This window comes from Panthera leo, chromosome B2 (genome assembly GCF_018350215.1).
Source record: "Panthera leo isolate Ple1 chromosome B2, P.leo_Ple1_pat1.1, whole genome shotgun sequence".
Taxonomy (NCBI): Eukaryota; Metazoa; Chordata; class Mammalia; order Carnivora; family Felidae; genus Panthera; species Panthera leo.
Genome location: NC_056683.1, coordinates 39,819,319 through 39,844,883, shown reverse-complemented (window position 1 = coordinate 39,844,883; position 25,565 = coordinate 39,819,319). Strand labels below are relative to the sequence as shown.

Sequence of the window (25,565 nt, the reverse complement as noted above, 5' to 3'; positions counted from 1 at the left end):
AAAGTCAGAGTGGACGTGGAGGGGGGGGGGGGGTCATGTGCAGGAAGGGAATTCTTTGTTGAGAAGAGAACTGTTAAGTGTGTTGAAATTGTGAGTTCTTTTGTCCATAAAAGTAGGAAATTCCAGAAACCTTTTTTCCCCTTCAGGGTATCTTGAATCTGCTTCTACCCTTCATTGCTTTTAATTCGACTTTCATGTCCACTTTGAAAAGATGAGACCCATTTTGATTTGATTTTGTTCTTCTGTGAATGATGAAGCGTCAGCTCAGTGCTGAAAACCTCTGCATTTTGCTAGTGTTGTGATAATGGGAATACGGGTTGTATTTATGTACAGTGTGGCTGTGCCTATGTGGTGTGATAGTGTTGTTGTAGGAGGGTTGTACCTGACAGCACTGGGCAGAGTGCTTTATCGACAACATTTCCATTTTCAATGGAGAGCCCACTGTTGTGGAGATCGAGAAAGATGAACATCTTTTTGTTTTGATTAATCAACTAGATTTCTGCGTAATTGTTTTATGGTGGCTGGAGAATATTGAGAAATCATTTCAGAAGAAGGCAGATAAACCAACCGGGGAAGTTTGCTGGGGAAGAGATTTAAATCCAGACTGTGAGGGCTTTGAGTTCCTAAGCTGCCTTTAGCTTTATGTGGGACATTTCACACTATAGTAAGTAACTCACCCATTTAACTAAATGGAGTAAAGAAAGGGAGATTTGTAGAATAGTGGAGGATTTTAGAGTGGGACTTCTTTTCTAGGTTAAATAATGAGTTTATAGGTAATTTTTATCATGAAAAAGCCTCTATATGGTAATGCAAGCTGGAGCCCTGGACAGCTCCACTGGCTCTCCTGTTTTGTGGTTGTGAATAAAGAAGGCCGTATTAATATTAATTTCCAAGAAGCTTTTGATTTTTAAGACACTTCTGGAAATTAAAAGGTAGTTGAGAAATTTGGGACAAAATTTAGATTATTCCTACTGTTTTGTTTTGATGACTTTTATTCTGAAGCTTTTACATTTAACTAAGAATATGACCGATTATTACTTTTTATTTGATGGTGCTGTAATTTAGGATAGCTATCATTAACAAGGAAAAATGCAAACTGATCTTGAGAATCTTACTTGAGGTTATTTCATTAGTGTCAGATACACAAAGAAATTTTTTTTCAAAGTTGTGTAAATTTTGAATTACCACTGTTTTGTGGGTGTCTGTGTAAATAGCAATGATTAGACTGGTGGCATTTGTAACAGCAAAATTATGTTTTGATTAGTGGGTATCAGAAACACTGGTTATTAATCTATGTCAATAACTCAGAACCTAAAATCTATTTGGATTCAGCTGCTGTGTTCATGGAATCTGGATTCTCGTAAGCAGATGTTCAAGATGACTCCACTGATTTTGTAATTTAACAGGAAATTTTTAAAAATTACTATTTTTGCTGCTCAATTTCAAGAGGATCAGTCTGAAATGTGAACTTTCAAATTTAAGAGTAACTTTTCTATGAGGTAACTGTTTCTGTAGGATGTTCGTGCATATTCCCTTGCTGTCTGCATTATGTTTGGCATTACTATTAGGTTTCACTCTGTTTATGGTATTGACATTTTTATAGTGTAGTTGTTTTATACACGATGTCTTTATATAAATTATTTTAGACTTATGTGATGTTGATGAAAAAGAAAATAGTTGAACTATACGGTCAACCAAGGGAAAGAGTCCATTAGGGTCCTGTCTTTTGTTTCTATATGCTACTATAGTGTGCTAAATCACTAATTTTCATTGAGAATGGTTATTGCTCTGTTGATATTTCTAAAACTGAAAATGGGTAATCTTTTAGTTCAAATAATACTGTTGATCAATAAGGACTCCCAATGATAAATGTAAGCTTTATTTTCATTTGTTTATCAAGTAAATTCTACTCAACTGAACTTTATTTTGGTTATAATCTTATTTGTTAAGCAAAAAACGTTTAAGTTATATGTTTGGATTTGAATGAAGAGGTTGTACGTACTTAAATGTTTTTCTGATTAATCGTAGATTCTTTGGATGGGAAGAGACCTTGAAAGGACCTCTAGTTTATCCTGCAACTTCAGTCAATATCCCACTTAAATCATCCCAGGTAGATAAACATTTATGCTATTTTCATAAATCTTCAGAGATAATGTGGCAACCTCTGTAGCTAATCTTTTCCAGTATTTAATTATTTTCTCTATTAGGACAATCTGCCTTCTAGCTAGCATGCACCTAATGCTGTAATTTTGTTTGTTCTCTGTTGCCTCATTCTCAATTGAGTAAAAATATTTGCTTATTATAATATTAAGTAGACTCTAGTTCTTCATAAACTTAATAATAGTAGCTGCCCATGTATATACTTTTATGCTAGCCACCGATGTAAGCTCTTTGCAGACTGTAACTCATTTACTACTCGTAGCAATCCTGTGAGGTTGGCATTATCACTGTTCCTGTTTTACATGTGATGAAATAAAGACTCCTTCAGATTAAAGGACTTTTAATCATTTAATAAAACCTCAAGGTTACACTCAGACATTTCATTTCATTTCTTTCTTTCTTCCTCCCTTTCTTTCTTTCTTTCTTTCTTTGTAGAATTCTACCAAGTGGTGGGCATAAGATTTGAACCTTGGCATTTTGCAGGCAGTCTGTGCTCTGGTATTACCTCTACTTGACTGTTGTGAGGTGATTCGTCAGCATGCTCTTCTCCAGATTAAACAGTGTTAGTTTATTTTATCCCTTAACCTGTTTTGTTTGCCAATCCTTAAATTGTCCCTGTGGTTCTGTTATTAACCTTTCTTCAGTAGCTTTCTAGGTGGGGAAACTGGGACAAACACCAGAAGGGCTATGTCTAATGCAAAGATTACATCCGGGTTCTTACATGCCCTTGTGTTTTCATTAAAAAGTTGCATTCATAAGACAACCCAAAACCAATAAAATGCCTGACTGCACTGCAGATAAATGGTTAGCTATCTACCTTTTTCACATAAAAAAAGGACTTGTTATAAACCATACAGGTTTGCAGTTGAGGGATTGTTGCCCATTGAGGAAAAGCGGAACTCCAATTTTAATGCAGATATCCATAAGCAAAATCTGTTCAAACTCTGGTTTTTCACTGTCTTCTCTTTATGCGTGTCTGTGTAAGTAATATACTATGTATATTTATGTATGCTTTAATTTGGTTAAACAAATTGGACCACTCTTTTTTTTATTAAGACTTTTTTTTTTTTTTTTTTTTTTTTTTTTTTACTTTTGAGAGAGAGAGAGAGAGCGAGCGAGCAAGCGTGACTCGGGGAAGGGCAGAGAGAGAGGGAGAGACAGAATCCAAAGCAGGCTCCAGACTCTGAGCTGTCAGTCCAGAGCCTGATGGCGGGGCTCGAACCCATGAACCGTGAGATCATGATCTGAGCTTAAGTCAGATGTTTAGCTGCCTGAGCCACCCAGGTACCCCAGGACTTCGTTTGTTTAGAGCAGCTTTAGGTTCTTAGCAAAATTGAGAGGAAGGTGCAGAGGTTTCCTATATACCACCATCCCCACACATGCAGAGCCTCCCCCATTATCAGCATTCCTCACCAGAGTGGTTCGTTTGTTATAGTTGATCCACTTATTTTTTAAAATAACTGATAATTAGTGTTTACTAAGTGCCCAGCATGAACTAAGTATGTGAATTGTTTGAAACTCTCAACAGCCCTGTGAGAGAGCTTCTGTTGTTAATACTCTTTGTCTGTGTGTGTGGCTTGTGATAATTTGTACAATGTTTCAAGCTTATGGAAAAGTTGCAAAGATGCCACAAGGAACTTCTCTATACACTTACTCACATTTACCAATTGTTTACATTTTGCCCCATTTGCTTTATCATTTTCTTTCACTGGAGTATCTTTCAAGCAAATTTGAAAAAAAAAAGTGGATAGGAAGGCCTTAATTTTCAAAAGAAAAGGGAAGAATCTTTGAATGTATTAGCAAGTTAGTATGTTTGATTTTAGTTAATCTTCTGAGGCGAAGGAGTCTCAAGGTTGGATTGAGAGTGGATTTGGGGGGTTTATGGTTTATTTTCTTCAGTGTGTCTTGAAAAACATTCTTTTACCTGTGAACAACAAGTGTATAGGCCCCTCCCTCATCAGCAAAAACCGTGTCTTGGTGTACATCTCTGTTGGGGACCTTCTTAGTACCTGGCATGTTGTGTTCACACACAAGGGCATCCTCAGGATGTGATAGCTTTTTTTTTTTTTTTTTTTTTTTTTTAATTTTTTTTCAACGTTTTTAATTTATTTTTGGGACAGAGAGAGACAGAGCATGAACGGGGCATGAACAGGGGAGGGGCAGAGAGAGAGGGAGACACAGAATCGGAAACAGGCTCCAGGCTCCGAGCCATCAGCCCAGAGCCTGACGCGGGGCTCGAACTCGCGGACCGCGAGATCGTGACCTGGCTGAAGTCGGACGCTTAACCGACTGCGCCACCCAGGCGCCCCAGGATGTGATAGCTTTTAATGATGTATGGGTGATTATTATGTGAAGACAGGAGCCATCATCACCATGACTGCAACATATTTAGGTGAAATACGTATACTGAAGATCTTTACGTAGCATCAAGGAGCTGGAAGAAATCTAAGTACAAAATGCACTTCCTTAAGAACATTGGTTGCAATTAATACAGATAGATGTGCCTCATGGTAGAGGGATGAATATAAATATCTTAACATACTATTACCTTCACCCAAAATAAACTCAAATTTTGGTAGTCATTTCAGTTGTCATCGTATAAGGAGATTTAACTGACCCCATCCCTGCTACTATCTTCCAGCTCATCCTCAATTGTTATTAAAATGGTAGCCAGTCCATTTCATAAAAGCATGAGCTGCAAAATGAGGCCTGTTCAATTTCAGTGAAGGGACTATTAGCTGTATTCTGATGTGTGTAAAATACATACCACCCCCACCCCCACCCCCAACTCTTTAAATGATCATCAAAGCTATGAGATATAGCTCCTTATTAAAGCTGATTGTAATAATTAGAAACACTTAGCTTTCATAAGGATGAGAAAATTACAAATTATTTGGAAAGCATTCTTTCCAGTCATACATTATTGTTTCTGAGACATGGGCAGTTTTTAAAGACTATAATACTGTTTCTTTGCCATTTACATGTTAATAGAAGTCTGAAAAGTAAGGCACTCTTCTGAAATTTTCAGGGTTGTTTTTATTATATGTCAGGCTGTAAACAGCATCCTGTGACAGGTATTTTCTCTCTTTGTCTTCTATTGAGCTAATTAGTAATTTACACTCTAGGAGCATCTCTTCCAGCCTCACTGTGTGAAAATGCCTGCTACTGTGTGCCTTCCGTGCAGCCTGGGCTGGCAAATGATTTGGGGGCAGATGTTGGTTACCACATCAGAAGGATCAAGGATAAAATGTATTTTTATCTTATGTTTTTATAAATGTACAGGGTTTTGTATATGCACTGCGACAGTCTCACTGGCCACTCCGCCCCCATTCAAAGAGGAATGTTATAACCTCCTGTAATCCAGAGCTACTATCCTTGATTCAGTTTTGGATTGTTGTCTGTTCTGTCCCCCACCCCCACCCCAACATTGTGGGATTTGGGAAGGATTAGCAGGACAGCCTGGCAGAGTTCAGAGCCCAGGAAGCTAGTCTTCATTCCTCCCTCCCATTGTCAGAATACAGAGCGTCTTGTTGCCTTTAGAACCCAGCAGTGCTTCTCTCATTGGGCAAGTTGGGTGAGGGGTGGGAGCAAAGCTCTTTTGTTAGTGAGTTAGGGAGATGCTTTCATATGATACTTGTATTCCTCCAAGGGAAGGATAGGTCCTACCTCTGTGTCAGCTTTTCAAAATGCAGCCATGGGTGACCAAAAGATAATTTATAGCCTGGCTTGAGCACTTTGTCACACTGGTGTTCTGCTCTTTCCTGCCCCCTGCTCTATCTCTTTCTGCCAGTCTCTGACATGGGAAAGAGGATGTGTAGTATCTGTCGTGTGCTCGTGGGTCCGGGCCATGTGGACATAGTAAAGTAGCAAGAGTTTTTGACTTTGAAATAAAGTCTTAAGTATCAGTTTGTTCTATGAAGAATATAAACTTTATTTTATTATTTAAAAAAAAATTTTTTTGACATTTATTCATTTTTGAGAGATAGAGACAGAGCGTGAGCGGGGAAGGGGCAGAGAGAGGGAGACATGGAATCCAAAGCAGGCTCCAGGCTCCGAGCTGTCAGCACAGAGCCCGGCGCGGGGCTTGAACTCACGAACTGCGAGATCATGACCTGAGCTGAAGTCGGATGCTCAACCGACTGAGCCACCCAGGCACCCCACGAATATAAATTTTAATTGAGAATTAAAGAAACAGTAGCGAGGGGTTTACTGATACATCAGTTTTGAGCCAAAACCTTTCTAGAATGCTAGATAATTTGTGATACTTAGTTTTGCAATTATAGATACTAATTTATCAGGATAATAAGGTCTAAGTCCCTGTTAGAGCTAATTAGAGTCTCTCTGACAAAAATTGTTTCCTGGAGGTGGCCACAAAGAAAATTAGGTAAGAAAATGTGTGAATAGCTCACTTCGGCCATCATTGCTAATAGCATTATAATCATAGACATCTAGCCCTTGACAGTGAATCGGCATTCATGAACAGAAGACATCACATTTATGTAAGCATTTATAGAGTATTTGGGAGCTTCATTAGTGTTTTGTTTTCATAATCTAGAATGTTTAGAATATCCCTATGGATGGGCCATTGCTAACATCTACTTCTCTTACTCTCCTCTTTCTGTGTTCTAATACAATTACAAATATTAGTTGTCTTAATTATATTGGATGTTCATGGCTAGACACTAATTATACTCTTGTGCTTTAACCTCTAAAAGAGGTCGAAGGTCAGATTGATAAGCAACATTTCATACAAAACAAAATATCATTGAAGTAGGCATCACACACAGGAGTGTCATGAGTAAGTAAAGATGACAAAGTGAGTACCTGACTATGGAATTAAATATACCCTTAAAAGAAACAACATTTCTGAATATATGGCATAGCTTGAAGAAATGATAACTGTATTTCAAGTGAAAGGTAAGTGTGCTTTAATGGAGAGATCAAACTCATTTGTGATTGGCATCATTGTCTGTTCCACGCTTAAGGCCCAGATTGGTCAAATATTACCAGTCTCCCCAGTTCCTCTGTTAATGTGCTTCTTGAATTGTTTTTCTCCATAGTTAGTTCAGCTTAGCCTACAACTAATAATAAATTCAAAATCTATTTAAGCTGTAAGTTCAGTAATCCTAATCATTTAAATAAATATAAAATAAAACATATAATTGCCACTTTTTACCTATCAGATTGGAAGGTTATGGTAGCCAGTAGTGGATAAGGATGTGGGGAATTTGGGGGGTGCCTGAGTGGCTCAGTCGGTTAAACATCCGACTCTTGATTTTGGCTTAGGTCATGATCTCATGGTTGGTGAGATTGAGCTCTGTGTCGGGCTCTGTGCTGACAGTGTGGAGCCTCTTGGGATTCTCCCTCTCCCTCTCTCTCTGCCCCTCCTCACATGCTCTCTTTCTCTCAAAATAAAGAAATAAACTTAAAAAAAAAAAAGGATGTGGAGAAGTTGGAACTCTTACACACTGTTGATGGGAATGTAAGTTTCCTTGGAGGTAAATCTGACAAGTCTATTGGAATTTAAAATGTGCTTACCCTGTGACCCAGCAATTCCACTTCTAGAAATTTGTCCTGTGGATATATTCATACACTTGCATGAAAAATATGAATACAAAGTTTTTCTTTATAGCATTGTTTGTTATAGCAAAAAAAAAAAAAAAAAAATGACATGTGATGGTTCCACACAATGGAATACCATTAAGCTGTTAGGAATGCAGTGGATCTCTGTTTGCTAATTTAGAAAGACATCCACTATTAGATATTATTTTCTTTTATTTATTTATTTTAAATACACTTAGAAGCTCTTATTTATGTATGTATGTGATCTCTATACCCAGCATGGGGCTTAAACTCATGACCCTGACTGAGATCAAGAGTTGCGTGTCTACCAACTGAGCCAGAAAGGTGTCCCTGTTATATTTTTATTTATATTTATGTTTTTACTTTTTAAATTATGTGTGTGTGTGTGTGTGTTTGTATTTAAAATATTTATTTATTTATTTTGAGAGAGAGAGTGAATAGGTGAGAGAAGCAGAGAGACAGAATCCCAAGCAGGCTCTGTGCTGTCAGTGCAGGGCCCGACACGGGGCTCAATCTCAGGAACTGCAGGATCATGACCTGAGCAGAAATCAAGACTTGGACACTTTGACTTAGCCACACAGGCGCCCCTTATTTTTTTAATGTTTATTTATTTATTTTGAGGGCATTTTGTTAATTGTTTTCTGTAGGTCTTAAAGCTTTTTTGTCCCTCATTTCTCTTCCATCTGTTTTGTTGATTTTTGTATTGGTGTGTTTTATTCCTTTCTCATTTCCTTAACTCGCTTAATTTTCCTAACTTTGCTTAACTGACTGAGCCACCTAGGCGCCCCTAAACTATATTTTTTAAAAAGTCATGTTACAGGACAGTATGTGTAGAATACTTCTATTTTCATAAACTGTAAGGACTGTTATTGAGGTATTCCCTTTTTTCAGAGAAGATATTCACTTTTCACTCTATATGCGTCTATAATGTTTACTTTCAATAAGCATGTGAGGAAGGGGTTAACTGAGAACATCTTCATTTGAGAATTTTCTGTAGTAGTAAGGGAGGAGAAGGAAGCTGGGCAGAGAAAAGAACCGCTCCATTCCTATGAGATATATCAGTCAAGTTTTTGAGTCAGAACTGAGGCCTGGATTGGCAGAAAGGGAGATATAATGGAATTGAGACCATTTTGTGGAGGTTTTAAAGGCAATGATAAAGAGCCTGCATTTGATGTGAAAAATGATCTATGAAATGGAAATGATAACGGTACCTAGTCCATTGGCAGTGACTGACACACAGTAAGTGTTCATTGTTCGCTATTATTATTGAATAAAAATGCATTATCTTTTGTTAGCCTGAATAAATTAATGTGTGGTCTTTTATTATGTGTGCTGAAGATTCTGCTGACCCCTCTGACAGACCGCGTAGCTTGTGTGTTTTTCCAGTGGTGCTGATGGTTGGCTCAACCATCAGCGTTCTTCACCGTTCATCCTCCCACCTACCAACTGTTAGTATCAAATACTGAAGGGCTACAATTTTACCTATTTATTTACTTTAAATGTTTACTTATTTTGAGAGAGAGACAGAGAGGGAGGGTCAGGGAGAGAAGGAGAGAGAGAATCCCAAGCAGGTTCCATGCTAACTGTGAGATCATGACCTGAGCTGAAATCATGAGTCAGACGCTCAACCAACTGAGCCACTCGGGCGCCCCCTGACAGTTCACAATTTTAGAGCTTTAGACATAGGATGCCCTCCAAGTTGCTTTTGGTTTTGTTTACCAGTGTTATCTTGTATACTAGTTAACATTTGGGGGTTGGAAAAAAAAGAGGGGAACAGGTAATTTGGGTGGAAAACATCTTTTCTATGCCCATGGGATTTGGACTAGATAATGTCACTTTGCACTGAATGTGTTCATCAGTTTTTGTTAGCAGCACAGTGTAAATGAGCATATTAGCTACAACACCTACATTGGCAGCCAGCAGTCTGCTTGTGAATTCTTTTAGAAAACGGAAATCTGGCAAGAAGTGTTCCTGAGCAGTTGAAATATCTTTGGGAAAATTACGTAGAACAAATAAAGTAGAAAAAAATTCTCCTCCAAAAAAAATTGTTTCACCACTGAAAGCCGTGAGAAAAGATGTTTTACTTGTGGATTGAGATGTGACAGGGTAATTTGGTAGGACTTCAGAGTTCATTCTGTATTTCAACTTTTCATATAAGTTTGTCATTTAAAGAGTTTGAAGGTATATTCATATTTCATGAAAAACATTTACAAAACTATTTTAAGAACGATGAATTTCTCACTTTATAGTATACATATTCTAATGTAAATTCTTTTTCCTTTCCACTTCCAGTTAAAATGTATCTTAAAGCATATGTCTTTTTGAGGTTTTAAGATAAAAACCTTCAGCAGAAATAACAAGAAAAGTTTATATTTAAACACAGTACTTGGCACTTAAGACGTGTTCAGTAAATTTTCATTAAATAAATTAATGTGGGGCTCCTGGGTGGCTCAGTAGGTTGAGCGTCTGACTTCGGCTCAGGTCATGATCTCACACACAGCTCGTGAGTTCGAGCCCCGTGTTGGGCTCTGTGCTGACAGCTCAAAGCCTGGAGCCTGCTTCGGATTCTGTGTCTTCCTCTCTCTCTGCCCCTAACCCACTCGCATTCTGTCTCTGTCTCTCTCAAAAATAAATAAACATTAAAAAAAATTTGGTTAAATAAATTAATGTGTGCATGAATGAAAAATATCTTGAATCTGAACTTCATTCCCTATGATTTGGGCACAGTCTAGCATTGGTGTATAAAGCCCTTTTGTTCAGCCCCCATTTCCATGCCTATTTTCCTCTCCCACCCCACAAGCACCCTCTCTAATGTGTTTGATGTATGTCCTTGATTCTATATGCATCTTTCTAAAATGCTTAGTGATTTAAAAAAAAAAAAAAAAAAAACAACAACAAAAAAATGGGGCACCTGGGTGGCTCAGTCAGCTAAGTATACGACTTTGGTTCAGGTCATGATCTCCTGGTTTGTGAATTCAGGCCCCGTGTCGGGCTCTGTGCTGACAGCTCAGAGCCTGGAGCTTGCTTCGGATTCTGTGTCTCCCTCTGTCTCTGCCCCTCCCTCACACTCATGCTGTCTCTCATAAATAAATAAACTAAAAAAAATTTTTTTTAAACGCTTAGTGATTTGGGGCGGGGGTGGGTGCTTATCATTCATTCTAAAATTTTTCACCATACTTCACTGTTGCAGAATTTGGCTATAGAATTCTCCCTGTAAAAATGCTTTAGCTCTGGGGCGCCTGGCTGGTTCAGTTGGTGGAGCATGCGGCTTTTGATCTCGGGGTTCTGAGTTCAATCCCCATGTTGGGTGTAGAGATTACTTAAAAATAAAATCTTTGGGAGCAAGCTGGGTGGCTCAGTCAGTTAAGCATCCGACTCTTGGTTTCAGCTCAGGTCATGATCTCACAGTTTGTGGGTTTGAACCCTGCATTGGGCTCTGTGCTGGCAGTATAGACTGCCTGGGGTTCTCTCCTCTCTTCTCTCTGCCCCTTCTCCACTTGTTCTCTCTCTCTCTCTCTCAAAATAAATAAACTTAAAAAAAAAACAAACCCAAAATCTTTAAAGAACTATGTTATAGCTCTTACTCTGGTTTCACTCTTCTCACTCAGCCCTGTTTTAAGATCTGGGAATGTTTTTGGATGTACACTTAGCTAATTGCTTCAACCTGCACCATGCTGTTCCATGGTGCGCATCCATTCCCATAGTGATGGATGCCTAGGCTACTGTAAACAGTGCTGCTAACAGCAGTCTTGTTTGTGTTCATTATGGACACGTGGAGAATGTGTTTGGGATACAAACTCAGGGGTGGCATTGTAGCATAGGTACTGACAGGCTGCTGAGTGGTAGATCAGCGCGTACCCCTCACAGGCCTTGCGTTCTCCACCTCCCAACACTTGCTATTGTCCACGGTTGGAATTTTTGCTATATAATTATGTCTTATTTTAATTTATATTTTCTACTTACTAGTGAGTTTGAACATTTCTTCATATTTTAGTTAGCTGTTTCCCTTCTGTGAAAGAAGCATGAAAGGATAAATGTAATAAAATTTTTAAAAACTTTTTATTGAAGCATAATTGACATATAACATTATGTTAGTTTCAGGTGTATAACATGATTTGCTATTTGTACATACTGTGAAATGCTCACCTACAATAAGTCTAGTTGACATCACCATACATTGTTATAAATTCTTTTTTTCTTGCAGTGCAGACTTTTTCCTAATGTCTTGCTAATTTGCTTTGAGAATAGATCTGGACATAGTATTTTATTATTATTTTAAAGCTGGAGGAGCTCTTGGTTATGCATTATATTTTATAAGCTATTATGTGTTTTCTCAAACTTCAAAAAGAACATCATACTTTATGCAGAAGCTTAAAGTATTGTTTTCTTCTTGATTCCAAGAGACTGAAACGAAGGTGTTTTTTTTATGCATTCAACTTGAAGGCTGTACAGTATGCTACAGTTAAGCCAGCTTGCAAATTCATCTCTTCCATTGTCTTCATTTATGCCAAAAGAAGAGCAAGTGTTTTTACCAGAGTAGATTGGGTGGGAGAGTGCTTCCTTGCAGTAGTTTAAAAAGATCTCCCTGGCCACAAATCAGTAGACTATCAAAGAATCTTAGATCCAGCTATTTTCCATGTGCGCAGCCTCCCTAGATGTCAGAAAACTGAGTAAATAGTGGGCAGCACCCTCTCTACTTGCCTGTTTATTGAAGAGCCCAATACTTGATTATAAGTATGATCTTAACATCCATGAGATAGAAGTAGATAGTATTAAATACGATGAACGAATACTATTTTAGGTGCATTTGCTATGAGAGGGCAATAGAAAATCTAGATGTTTTCATTTTTGCAGTATTTGGGGATAGAGAAGAGCATATTTCCTGAGATGTCATTTCTTAGGGGCTTATACAGAAGGCTGGGCAACAGTCATTTCAGGTTTGCCAGTGAATCCCACTACTATTTGTTTCAGTCGTTAGGAAAGGATACACGACCCTGACACAAAACGTTGACTTGTTTCAACAAAGCTGCAGTATTTGCGTTTTCCTGAGGAAACAGTTGTCTCTTAAGTGTTTTCACTTCTTACCAAAATGTGATGCAGTCAAGTTATTCTGTTAACTTTGATTTAGCATCTGCTTGAGTGTGTGAAAAAGTAATCTTAATTTGTGAAGTGTTTGATGTAACCATAAACTATGAACTTTCCCCAACCATACCATCATATGTTTAAATTTTTCCTTTTTTTTTTTTTTTTCTGGCTTTGTGATTATGACTTTTGAGTAAGTATCTGTCAGCCAAACATTGTTTCCTACTCATCATAGTTTTCAAGCAAAGCCACACTCTCTGCTAAGGTGTAGTGTTTTTCAAATAACTTGATTTTGCTCTGCCTTGAAAATTACGTTTTTTTCTTTATCATTTTCTTTTTCCCTCGGAAATCTTGCTTGGGAAATCATGTTTTTTTAGATGTGATTTTAAAACATTCTCTTTGGGGCGCCTGGGTGGCTCAGTTGGTTGAGCGTCCGACTTCGGCTCAGGTCATGATCTCACAGCTCGTGAGTTCGAGCCCCATGTCGGGCTCTGTGCTGACAGCTCAGAGCCTGGAGCCTGCTTTGGATTCTGTGTCTCCCTCTCTCTCTGCCCCTAACCCACTCGCATTCTGTCTCTGTCTCTCTCAAAAATAAAACATTATAAAAAAAAAAAACATCAAAAATAAACATTATAAAAAAAATTTTAAACATTCTCTTTAACCTTTTGAAGAATCTTTTAAAATTTAATATTTATCAATGCTAAGCTGTGTGCAACATAAAAAGTACCCTGCCTGCTTTTCCTCTCCCCAACATTTGACCTCTACAGGGACCCCCATTTTCTGTTCTTCCAGCTGTTTCTTCTGGCATTTAATGCCATGCTTTTAGGCAGTAGACTCATGCTGCTATTTTTTTAGTCTGTATAGCTCGTTCTCTAGACCTGCGCAGCTATCATCCTTGGATCTACCTTTCTACATAACAGTTATTTCCTCCCTATGTTGGGACTCCCTGCTTCCTGGATGCCACATCTTTCCCCTTCGGTGTTTATACTTAAGCAATTCTTCCAGAAGGTTCCTAAGAAAAAGGTGCATAGGATGTAGATTTGAGAATCTGCATGTATGAAAATGTCTTCTTTTTCTTTCATACTTGATTTATAGTTTACCTGGGTGTAGAATATAGAATAATTTTCTGAGTTTAACAGGAATTGTTCTATTGATTTTTAGCTTCTGTTGTTGCTAACGAAAAGTCTGATGATGTTCTCTTTTTTTTTTTTTCTTCTTTCCCCTTGGTTGGAGGTGGTTTAGGAGCTGATCTTTGTCTCTGATGTTTTGAAATTTTATGGTAATCTGCCTTACTGTGAGCCTTGTTTTATCTGTTGTATAGGGCACACTGGGGGCCTATTCAGTCTGGAAACATGCATTTTTCAGTTCTGGGAGATTTACTTGAATTCTTTAATTCTAACCAGCCTCCACCTTCTCTCCCCCCACCCCTTTTTTAAAGTTTTTATTTATTTACTTTGAGAGAGAGAGTGCATGTGAGCATGTGAGCATGTAAGCAGGGGAGGAGTAGAGAGAGAGGCAGAGAGAGAATCCCAAGCAGACTCTGCACTGTCAGCATGGAGCCAGATGCGGGGCTCAAACCCATAACCCTGCGATCATGACCTGAGCTGAAACCAAGAGTTAGACACTTAACCAACCGAGCCACCCAGGTGCCCCTCCCTCTTCTCTCCCTTGCCCCTGGTTTTCCTCTTCTTTCCCTCTTGTATTCTTATTCTTTGTGTTTGGAATGTATGGACTAATGGGTCCTTTAATTTGCCCATTTTTTCTATATTTCATCTTTTTTGTCTCTGTGCTGTGCTTTCTGGAAGATGTCTTGAACTTCATCTTCAGACACTTTTAATTAGGTTTCTGCTATCATATTTTTAAGTTTCAAGTTTTTTTCTCTGAATGTTGCCCCCCCCTTTTTTTAAGGTTTTACTTTTATGTAATCTCTATACCCAGCATGGGGCTTGAACTCAGAACCCTGAGATCAAGAGTCGAATGCTCTACCAACTGAGCCAGCTAGGCGCCCCTCGGCATATTGCTTTTTTTTTTTTTTTTTTTTTAGTTTATTTATTGTGAGAGAGACAGAGACAGTGCGAGTGAGGGAGGGGTAGAAAGAGAGGTAGAGAGAATCCCAAGCCAGCTCTGTGTGCCAGCTGTGGAGCCCAACAGCTTGATCCCACGAACCATGAGATCATGACATGAACCAAAGCCAAGAGTCTGTCGCAACTGAGCCACCCAGGCACACTTGAATGTTGCTTTTTAATAGTCTTCTATTTCTGTTTCATGGGATAGTTCTTCTCTCAGTATGTTAATTGTAATTACATTTTTTTCCTGCAGTTTCCTGTACCATCTGTTTCCTTAAAATACCTTTACTTGATCATTTATTTTAGTTTTTCATTTAGGGGATTTTCTTAAATGTATAGCCTTGGCTGTCTTACTCATGTTCCATAATGAGCCACTGAAAAACTGAAAGCTGGGTTTGACAGAGTGGGGGCTTCTAAAAGTTGGCTGGTGCTATTATTCATTATAAGATAGTTAGGATGGGGCGCCTGGGTGGCTCAGTCGGTTAAGCGTCCAATTTCGGCCCAGGTCATGATCTTGCGGTTTGTGAGTTTGAGCCCTGCATCGGGCTCTGTGTTGACAGCTCGGAATCTGGAGCCTGCTTCGGATTCTGTGTCTCCCCCTCTCTCTGCTCCTTCCCAGCTCATGCTCGCACTCTGTCTCTGTCAAAAATAAATAAACTTAAAAAAAAAAAAAAGATAGGAGGTCACCTCTGGTAGTCAGTACTCGTCGGTGTTTTTCTGTGGGGCAAATTCATCTCCAGAGAGAATGCTCCCATCTTTGGCTTATCCCTGGTTGAAACATTTGGGGAGCTGAATGGAGAAAGAGCTGGGGATTACCTTTCAGGATATCTACTTTCCCGTAATCTCCATCTTTTTAGACTGCTAGGCCTTCCCCCAGTTGTGTTTCAGTCCAGAGTCTCTCTAGTTTCCAGAATAGGCTTCCCATCTTCTGACCAATGGCTGCTTGGGGTTAGGGTGGGAATCTTGGGTTAGAACTTTCACCCTGTTCTTTTTCAGCCCTGTCTGCTGTCCCCACTTGCAGAGGTATTCTGAGCTTTTTGGTGTGTCCCAGCACAATTCAGTTTGCTCTGGGCTTCCCCTTAATGTGCTCTTAGGTTTTACATTCTATGCTAAGTCAAATAACCTACCCATCTGCTTTTCAGCTTCCAAAGACTTGTAGTGGTTTCCTCTCCTATTCTTTTTTCTTGTAGCTCTTGTTTTTACTGCTGTTCTAGTGGAGTTATGGAGAGGACAAAAGAGGTAAATGTGGGTGTTCAATGCATCGTGTTTTATCGAAAATCCAAACTTAGTTCTCTAATGCACTTTTTCAGTGCAAGACTTAGAATGGCTTGTTTAATTGTAAAATTTTGCTACAGTACAGAATTCTGGATAATGTAGATTCATTTTCTGTTTTGCTACCCTTATGGATGAATGCCTAACACGTAGCTTGCTAGAAGATAATGATATCTGAGTGGCTTTAGGAAGTTTACAGATAGAATAATAGAATGTTAGGTCATCAAGTAACTTAATGTTACTTTTACAGATGTGGAAACAGAGCCAGGGTGCAGAAGTGGCTTATTTATGTTTGCTCATCTATCTAGAACTGGAAGTGAGTCTCTTCTCCAGTTGTCTTTTCTTTACCAGTATGGCTCTGTTGTCTCTCATTAAAATAGCTGGAAAGAGAAGCCCTTTATCCATTGCTCATGGTACCCACATGTCCTGTTAATTTTATGTACGCTTTAAGTTTGCAATCCTGAGTGTGGAGGAATTTTTTTTAAGTTTTTATTTATTTTGAGAGAGAGCAAGTGCACAGAAAAGCAGGTGAGGGGCAGAGAGAGAGAGAGAGAGGGAGGTAGAGAGAATCCCAAGCAGGCTCCATGCTGTTAGCATGGAGCCCAACATGGGTCTCCAGCTCACAAATCATGAAATCATGACCTGAGCCAAAATCAAGAGTCAGACGCTTAACCAACTGACTCATCTAGGTGCCCTGGGGGATTGTTTTTAAATGTTTTTCTATTAATTTGGGGGGTCCAGTTTTATTTTGGTGAACTTCAAAACTTAAGAAAATGAGTATTTACCATTTAAAGATGTTTCTGTTTTGAAGAATTTATATTAAACATTTAAAAAGGTTTCTTTTCTTTCTTCCTACTGTTCCATTCTCAGTGGGTTCCAAAAGTTCTTTGAGGGGGAATGTGGATATGTCTGTTAAAATTTGACAGTAATGTGGAAAAGGGAAGCAGGTGTAAAAAGATCAACAGGTTTCTTTGGAGAAATCCTAGAATGCTTTCTTTATCAGCTTTTCAAAATTTAATTCCCAGTTCTTCTCCTCTAAGACCTCTGTCTCCATTTTACCCCGTGCAACATTAATCTTTTGTCTTATTTCCCTATTCCCTCCTGTATTCTGTACACTTGCCCACAGCACACTACTGAATTCATTATATGATGACATAGAATTCTTTGGTGATTTTCTTTTATATGTAAAATATTTGGGGCAGAACCGCTGCTTTGTTCTTATGACTAAATTCACTTACGCACATGTTTCCAGAATGCCTTCTTTGACTGAGGCACCAGGCTCCTCTGTAGGTACTGGCATCTGTTGGGGTACATATTAGGTCTAGATTCCTGATGGTTGGTATAAATTCACCTTTTCTCTAGTCACTGTTTCAAAGTAATTGAGAAAACAGGATCTGCCCCTTTGTGTCACGTTGGTGGCTAGCTGTAACAGCTGGGAGCAGAGTGGGGAAACCTGTTATTTGGAAGCGAAGGGGTCTAACGTTCCCTTGTGTGGAAAGTGAACATGTTGTAAGAGAAGCCTTCTGACATTCCTTACAACCTCCAGGTTTTATGATCATAAAGACGTGCTCCCAGGGAATCAACAATACCCTTCGTAAGAACTAACCCACAAAGAAAAATAACGTCTCATACGGTTGAATGGAGTCTTTTGGAAATGTTTCCATAACTGAGCTGAGCTGTTGCATACATAATCTGAAGTAATCTAGAACACTTAGAATGATACAGCATTTATTTTATTTTTTGTTTTTTTCCTCTCCCCCTTTTCTAAGATTAAAATGTGCTTTCTCACTATACTTTCGAAATGTTTAAACTTATTTTGTATAATTTATTTATTGTGAAATATTATATATGTGAGATATATTTTAGGACATACATTTTGTTGTATTTTTAAAAGATTTTTTAAAAGATTTTATATTTATTTTCTTTTATTTTTCGTGTTTATTTTTGTGAGAGAGAGAGAGAGAATGGGGGGGGGGGGCAGGGAGACGGAGACAGAGGATATGAAGTGGGCTCCATGCTGACAGCAGAGAGCCTGACACAGGGCTCGAATCCACAGACCAGGAGATCATGACCTGAGTCAAAGTCGGACACTTAACCAACTGAGCCACCCACGCACCCCAAGTTTTCATTTTTAAGTGATCTCTCTACCCAGTGGGGCTCAAGAGTTTCATGTTCTACTGATTGAGCCAGCCAGATGCCCCAAAACATCATGTACATTTTAAAGACCAAGACACCTGGATGGCTCAGTCGGTTAAGCATCTGACTTTGGCTCAGGTCATGATATCATGGTCTGAGAGTTCAAGCCCCATTTCAGGCTCTGTGCTGACAGCCCGGAGCCTGGATCCTGCTTCCAATTCTGTGTTTCCCTCTCTCTCTCTGCTCCTCCCCTGCTCGCACTCTGCCTCTCTCAAAAATAAATAAACATTAAAAAAAAAACATAAAATAAAGACCAGTGAAACAAAAGCCAGGATAACCATCCTATAAGTGTAAAAGTTCCCTGTCTGATCCTCCCTTATACCCCACCCCAGGTTAATCACCACCCTGACTGCTATCAAGAATGTTAGGATTTTGCTTCTTTTTCTATGGTTTTAAAAAAAATATTTATTTACTTATTTTGTGAGAGAGCACACACACTTGAGCTAGCGCCAGTGGGGAAGGGCAGAAAGATAGGGAGAGAGAGAATCCCAAGCAGGCTCTGTGCTGTCAGCACAGAGCCCGTCAAGGGGCTCAATCTCACAAACCATGAGATCATGATCTGAGCGGAAATCAAGAGTCTGACGCTGAACTGACTGAGCCACCCAGATACCCTTTTTTATTATGTTTTAAATTCTAAACTTAGAAACAAATTATCTCAGTAATGAGAGGCCTTAATTTCTTTTACATGTGTGTTTTATTTATTTTTGCTTATTATTAAATGTTTATTTTTGAGAGATGGAGAATGGGGGTAGAGAGAGGATGTGGACAGGATCTGAAGCAGGCTCAGTACTGACAGCACAGAGCCAGATGTGAGGCTCAAACTCATGAACTGCCAGATCATGACCTGAACCGAAGTTGGACACTTAACCAACTGAGCCACCCAGGTGGTCCCCAAACCTGCTTTCTTAACCACAGCACCTAATTAGGGTGGTGTTTTATAACTTGATACAGTTTTATATTTTTAAAATCTAGGTTTGTTTTGTATCTTGGAATACTATAACCAGATAACAATGTAGCCATCAGGCTTTTGCTAGAACCATTTAGTTGGAAAGCTCTACAGGGTTTTGGTTCTTGTCCAAACACTCCTAACATCTCATTGTTTGGTACAGATATATAGTCCTAAGTCTTTTTGTATCATTAGTACTGTCCATTTTAGAGCCCTTCTAAAATGTTTATTTTATAAATACCTGTTGTTTTTTTTTTATTTTTTTTAATGTTTATTTATCTTTGAAGGAGAGAGACACACAGAGCTTGAGCGGGGGAGAATCAGAGAGAGAGGGAGACACAGAACCCAAAGCACGCTCCGTGTTCTGAACTGTCAGCACAGAGCCCGATGTGGGGCTTGAACTCACTGACCGCGAGATCATGACCTGAGTGGAAGTTGGACGCTCAACCAACTGAGCCCTTATAAATACCTGATTTTTTAACGGGAATTTTCAGAGAAAACTAACAATATCACTGTATAGTATAGCAGATAGTGATATGTAGGTTAGAGTTAGCTTTTAAGAGATTTTAAGAGCTGTGATTATAGGAAGCATTTTTCTAATATTCAAAATTCTTAAAATGTTTTCACGTTTGTAAGTAATTTTTGGCACTTATTTTGATATGATTGCCAAGAGATAGCTTCTTTACAAAACAGTTATTGACTCTAGTGAATTTATATTTCCTTTGCAGAGTTGTCTCTGAAAAGAACTAGCTGCAGTGATGCCTTTTTTTTTTTTAAGTAAGCTCTGCACCCAATGTGGGGCTTCAACTCATGACCCCAAAAATCAAGAGTCTCATGTTCTACTGACTGAGCCAGCCTGCAGTGCTAAGTCTTTATGTTTAAAATTTTAAATCAGAAACTGTTTCTACGGAAGGAATGCATATTTACAGTTCAGTCTCTTCTTGAACAAGATATGTAAAGTGTCTCAGGATATTGGTAACTGCCAACTAAATTTTACCATGGCACAAAACTTTACTTAATTAAACTTCATGTTCTTTGCCACTGATGTAGAGTTACTGAATTGCACTAATTATCTTGGGGCCTAAGTACTGCTTTTTTTTTTTTTTTTTGCTGTGTGATCCTGGACTAGTCATTTAATAACCAATTTGAGTGTCCATTCTTCATCTGTAAAGTGCCACTGACACCTACCTCATTTGTGAGAATTAACTGCACAAATATATGCGAAAACACCTCACACAGCACGGTACCTAGTAGGAGTATAATAAATGTTCATAAATGTTCTCTTCCCATTAAAATTGCTGCTCTGTGCTGACAAAATTGTTGTATGGTATTTATAAAACGTGCTTGGTAATGACAACTAATGTTTTTAAAATTGTTTGAATGTATGCTGGCAGGCTGAACTCTACCAATTAATAGTATTTATTATATGTGGGGAGTATAAAAGCAGCATTAGATTTAAGCACAGTGATGAAATACCAATTCCGGTGTGTGCTCTATGGAAGGCTGTTTTTGTGGCTGTCACTGCTTCTCTGCACACTAAATGGGATCTGGTATTGCTTTTGTTTGCATGTATTTATCTTGGATGACTGGGGAGAATGCAAGTATACTATGCTATTGCTTTTAAGTCCTTTTATATTGGGGGGCGCCTGGGTGGCTCCGTAGGTTAAGCATCCAACTTCGGCTCAGGTCTTGATCTTGTGGTTCGTGGGTTCAAGCCCCGTGTCGGGCTCTGTGCTAACAGCCCAGAGCCTGGAGCCTGCCTCGGATTCTGTGTCTCCCTCTCTCTCTGCCCCTCCCCTGCTCATGCTCAGTCTCTCGTTCTCTCTCTCAAAAATAAACATTAAAAAATTTTTTTAAATAATAAAATAAGTCATTTTATTTTTTGGTGAGAAGAAATCCCCAGTGTGGCTATCTTATGCCCTTTAATCCCTATAAGTTGGTAGGTAAGACCAGGATGTTATTTAACTAAAAGACGCAGATACCAAATACATTTTAGGATTCTTGCGCTCCACATGAAAGATCAGGTTCTTTTATCCTAGCATGTCCCCCCCAAACACCTGAAATGTTCAAATATCACTGTCTCTTCTCACCACAATAATGATCTAAAGTCTCTGCTATTTCTGGTAGCAAAGGAAAGAAGACCTAACCCATGTGCAGCTCTTGTCAGTTTACAGTGCACTTCCACACACGTTTTCTTGCCTGATTGATGCAGCACCCTTGGAAGGGAGTAGAGCTGATGTTATATCTATTCACACGGGAGACTGTAGAGATTCCCAAGACATCAGTGAACTGCCCAGGGTCACACTGCTAATACGAGGATTTGCTAAGGCTCTTGCAGTCTCCTGTGTTCTCATGCCCCTTATGAATAAACAGACCCATCTAGTGTCTTATTAGATATGGAAGTCAATCAACACAGGTAAACTTCTAGAACTTTTTTGATTCTAACCACCACACAGGAATTTAGGGGGAAAAAAATCTTTTTTTTTTTTTTTTTTTAATTTTTTTTTTTAACGTTTATTTATTTTTGGGACAGAGAGAGACAGAGTATGAACAGGGGAGGGGCAGAGAGAGAGGGAGACACAGAATCGGAAGCAGGCTCCAGGCTCTGAGCCATCAGCCCAGAGCCCGACGCGGGGCTCGAACTCACGGACCACGAGATCGTGACCTGAGCTAGGGGGAAAAAATTCTAATGTGTCACTTGACCATCTTTCTAATGTGTCGCTTGACACTCTGGATCTCTTATACATCATTGTATTGGTCCCAATATATTTTTATTTCAGAAGGCTGAAACAATGCGCAGCGTTTTATTCTAAAACAAACGTGCATATGTAGAGATGAGAAAAGTTATGGCTTACGGTGGCAAATGCCATATGAAGTTTTTAGTTGAAAATACTTTGTAAATGTTAGAAAGCACATTGCCTAAGAAGTAAAATTTGAGATCAAGGCCAGTTTAAAAGAGGAGGTCCTCTATCAGCAGTTCATGCAACCAACAGTATATATTAAGTCAATAGGACACTAGAATGAGAAACGACCTCTTCTCAGAAAGTTCATAGTCTAGGTTGATATCCCATGTACACTGTATAACATAGCCTCATAAACTCATGGACCATATTTCTGTTTAATGGTGAAAAAACATTTTCTTTTTAGTTTATATATTTATTTTGAGAGCGAAAGAGAGAGAGAGCAGGGGAGGAGCAGAGAGAGAGGGAAAGGGGGAGGGAGGGAGGGAGGGAGGGAGAGAGGGAGAGAGAGAGAGAGAGAGAGAGAGAGAGAGAGAGAGAGAGTCCCAAACAGACTCCATGCTGTCAGCACAGAGCCCAATGCTGGGCTTGATATCACGAATTATGAGATCATGACCTGAGCCAAGATGAGGAGTTGGACTGAGCCACCCAGGTGTCCCGAAAAAGCACTTTAATAAACAGTTTGTAAGAAATCAACTCATTTGGCAAGTGAACTTAGATTTTACCACATAGATTATTCTTTTTTTTTTTTAAGCTTACTTACTTTGAGAGAGAGCAAGCTTGAGTTGGGGAGGAGCAGAAGGAAAAGGGAGAATCCCAACGTGGGGCTTGAACTCATGAACTGTGAGATGATGACCTGAGCTGAAATCAAGAGTTGGACACTTAACTGAGCCACCCAGGTGGCCCCACCTAGATTATTCTGAATCATGGTCAGAGTGTGTAAGGTCAGTCCTGGCACCTCTTGTATTTCACAGAAAATCATAAATCTGTTTTGCAGTTTCTGTGCGGAGATCCTAAACTCGAACGTAAACCATGAGAGCCATTAATGGGTGAAACCCATGGCAACTAATAACTTAGAACAGTAAAATCAACAGATCTTGAAGCTTTTGTTCATGCTATGCATACTGTGCTCTGAAATGTAGTGTTAAATGTTTCTTTTTACATGATTATTTACTCTGGGCGACATGTACAAATTGTGGAATTTCAAATTTGAGTGGGCCTGGAGATCACAAAACTCTTTAGTAATAGAGTGTGGACTGAAATCTAGGCTTGCTGATATTCAGCCTAGCTTTCTCTCTTCCTGCCAGTCAAACCCAGACTTCCTAATTTGGCATCCAAGAGACATTTAATTATGGTGTTCTTATAATTTTCCATGAGGTTTCTCTATTTAGTGGTGGATGAATGTAAAATTTTTCCTTATTGTGTGAGTTTAGTCTGCCTTTGTATCTCCTAAGGCTTTTGGCCTATTTTTATTTTGATTAGATATGATTGATCATTCATAATTTAAAAAGTTACTTATGAAATTGACTTAAAATTACAGAGAAAGCATCTAACTCAGGTTCTAAGCCATTGGCTCTTCAGCAGTAACAGTGAAAATACGTTTCCACTTCAAAACAATCAACATTAGATGTAGCTTCCTGGCTTATCACACCTGTCTTGTCTGCTCTCAGCATTGTCTTCAGGCACCTGAGAGGTATGCTTGGAAGCACCTTGAAAACCATAGAGTGCTGTAACAATCTGTTGCATGCATGCATTCTTGCATGAGTCTTCTGATTAATTAATTGTATACTTGAGACTTTTTGTAGTAAAACATTTTGCTATATGAGCTTATAGATTGGAATAGGCCAAAAATGGGACCAGGTCAAAGAAAGCACTTAAATCCAGCAAGGCCTTGCTGGTACTAAAATCATAGAGTGGATGGGTGGTTGGAAGTAAGCCTAGAGCGTTGGTGCCTTAGAATGTGAATAGAAATGACAGATGGATTTGAAAATTCTCTTTGGGGCTCCTAGGTGGCTCAGTTGGTTGAGCATCCGACGTCGGCTCAGGTCATAATCTCGCAGTTCGTGAGTTCGAGCCCTACATTGGGCTCTGTGCTGCCAGCTCAGAGCCTGGATCCTGCTTCAGATTCTTTGTCTCCCTCTCTCTCTGTGCCCCTCCCCCACTCGCACTGTCTCTCTCCCTCTCTCTCTCAAAAAAAAATAAACATTAAAAAAAAGAAAAAAGTTTTCTTTGTTTAATATCCAGCGTGTTTGTTCTTTCATCAGTATTTATTGAGCATCTCGTAAATACTAGGCACAGTTTTAGACATTACTGATGTTCACAGTAAGTAAGAAAAGGTACTATTGTTGTCCTGCAGGAGTTTACAGGGGAAGATAGTTACAGACAAGTATAGATAGGATAATGAATGTTTGTATTTTGGAATGTACCACGTAACTGACCTTGCCAAGAAAGGCATAATCTTGGTTAGATTTTTTTTCAGATTTAAATTTATTAATATTCTCTTGATGAACTTTCTAAACTTTAGAAAATATGTTATAAAATACATATTAAAAACATTTTGAGATACATAATATACAAATTATATTTTAAAATATAAGCTATATATAGTATAGTTTGTATATTAAATCTTAGTTATATTTAATATTTAGTTATATTTATTTTATATGTTTAGTTAACTTTAATTACCTAGAATATGAATCTATTCTACTTGGTAAGCCATCTGAACATTACCTGTCTGACCACATTAATATTAGAGAGCTCTTCAAGGAAGGGCATTGCTGGTCTCATTTGGATGTTAGTCCTTGGTGCTAGTATTTCATAAGAGCAGAAGCCTGATTTTGAATCCTAGCTTTGCCCCCAAGTAACTGTGGAACTTATTTGTGCCTCAGTTTCAATGTCTGTGAAATGGGAATAAAGATAATACTTAAGTCATAGTTGTTGTGAGAAGTGAATGAGTTAATATGTGCGAGAGTGCTTAGATGAGTGGCACACATTAAAGGCTACATACCTGCCGTGGGCAGCTCTCCTCCTCCTCCTCATTATCATCATCATTGTTATTGTTACTACTTGATGGAATAAAAATAAGGTAAGGTTTTCAAGATGGATTTTCTCCTTCTCAAGCCCTGAAAATTGCTCTAAAGGTAGAAAGATAAAGGAAGGAAGCTAAATCTTTATTGATCATCAGCTATGTGCTAGGTAGTGACCTAGCATTTTACCTACATTCTCATTTAGTCCCTATACCAGTGCTGTGAAGTATATGAGAAGACAGGCTCAGACAAATTAAGAAACTTGCATAAGGTCTTGTACTAGTAAGTGGACATCATGATGATAACTGGTCTCTGTTACTCTGCATCCTGTACTCTTGCCTTGCATAATGCCAGAAAACCTGAGAACTCAGCAAGTTTCACTAGGAGGTAAGCTTGAAATTCGTTTGTTAGGGACTTTATTTTTAATGACCATTTAAAAGGATGTCTTCTGTTAGTTTGTTCCTACTGTAGCGATTTATTTTATGTATCTGTA

General features: G+C 38.8%; 1 protein-coding gene across 4 annotated transcripts in view; it reads left to right on the top strand.

Moving 5' to 3' along the window:
* Positions 1-25,565, top strand: part of USP49 (ubiquitin specific peptidase 49) — an 89,723-nt gene that overhangs the window by 8,721 nt on the left and 55,437 nt on the right. The window contains exons 2-3 of one of the 4 annotated variants that reach the window (XM_042938734.1): positions 2,029-2,110; positions 25,427-25,459. The exons of 1 other annotated variant lie outside the window; for it this stretch is intronic. The gene's annotated coding sequence lies outside the window, so the exon portion shown is untranslated. 2 more of the 4 variants (XM_042938732.1, XM_042938736.1) reach the window with 2 other exon arrangements.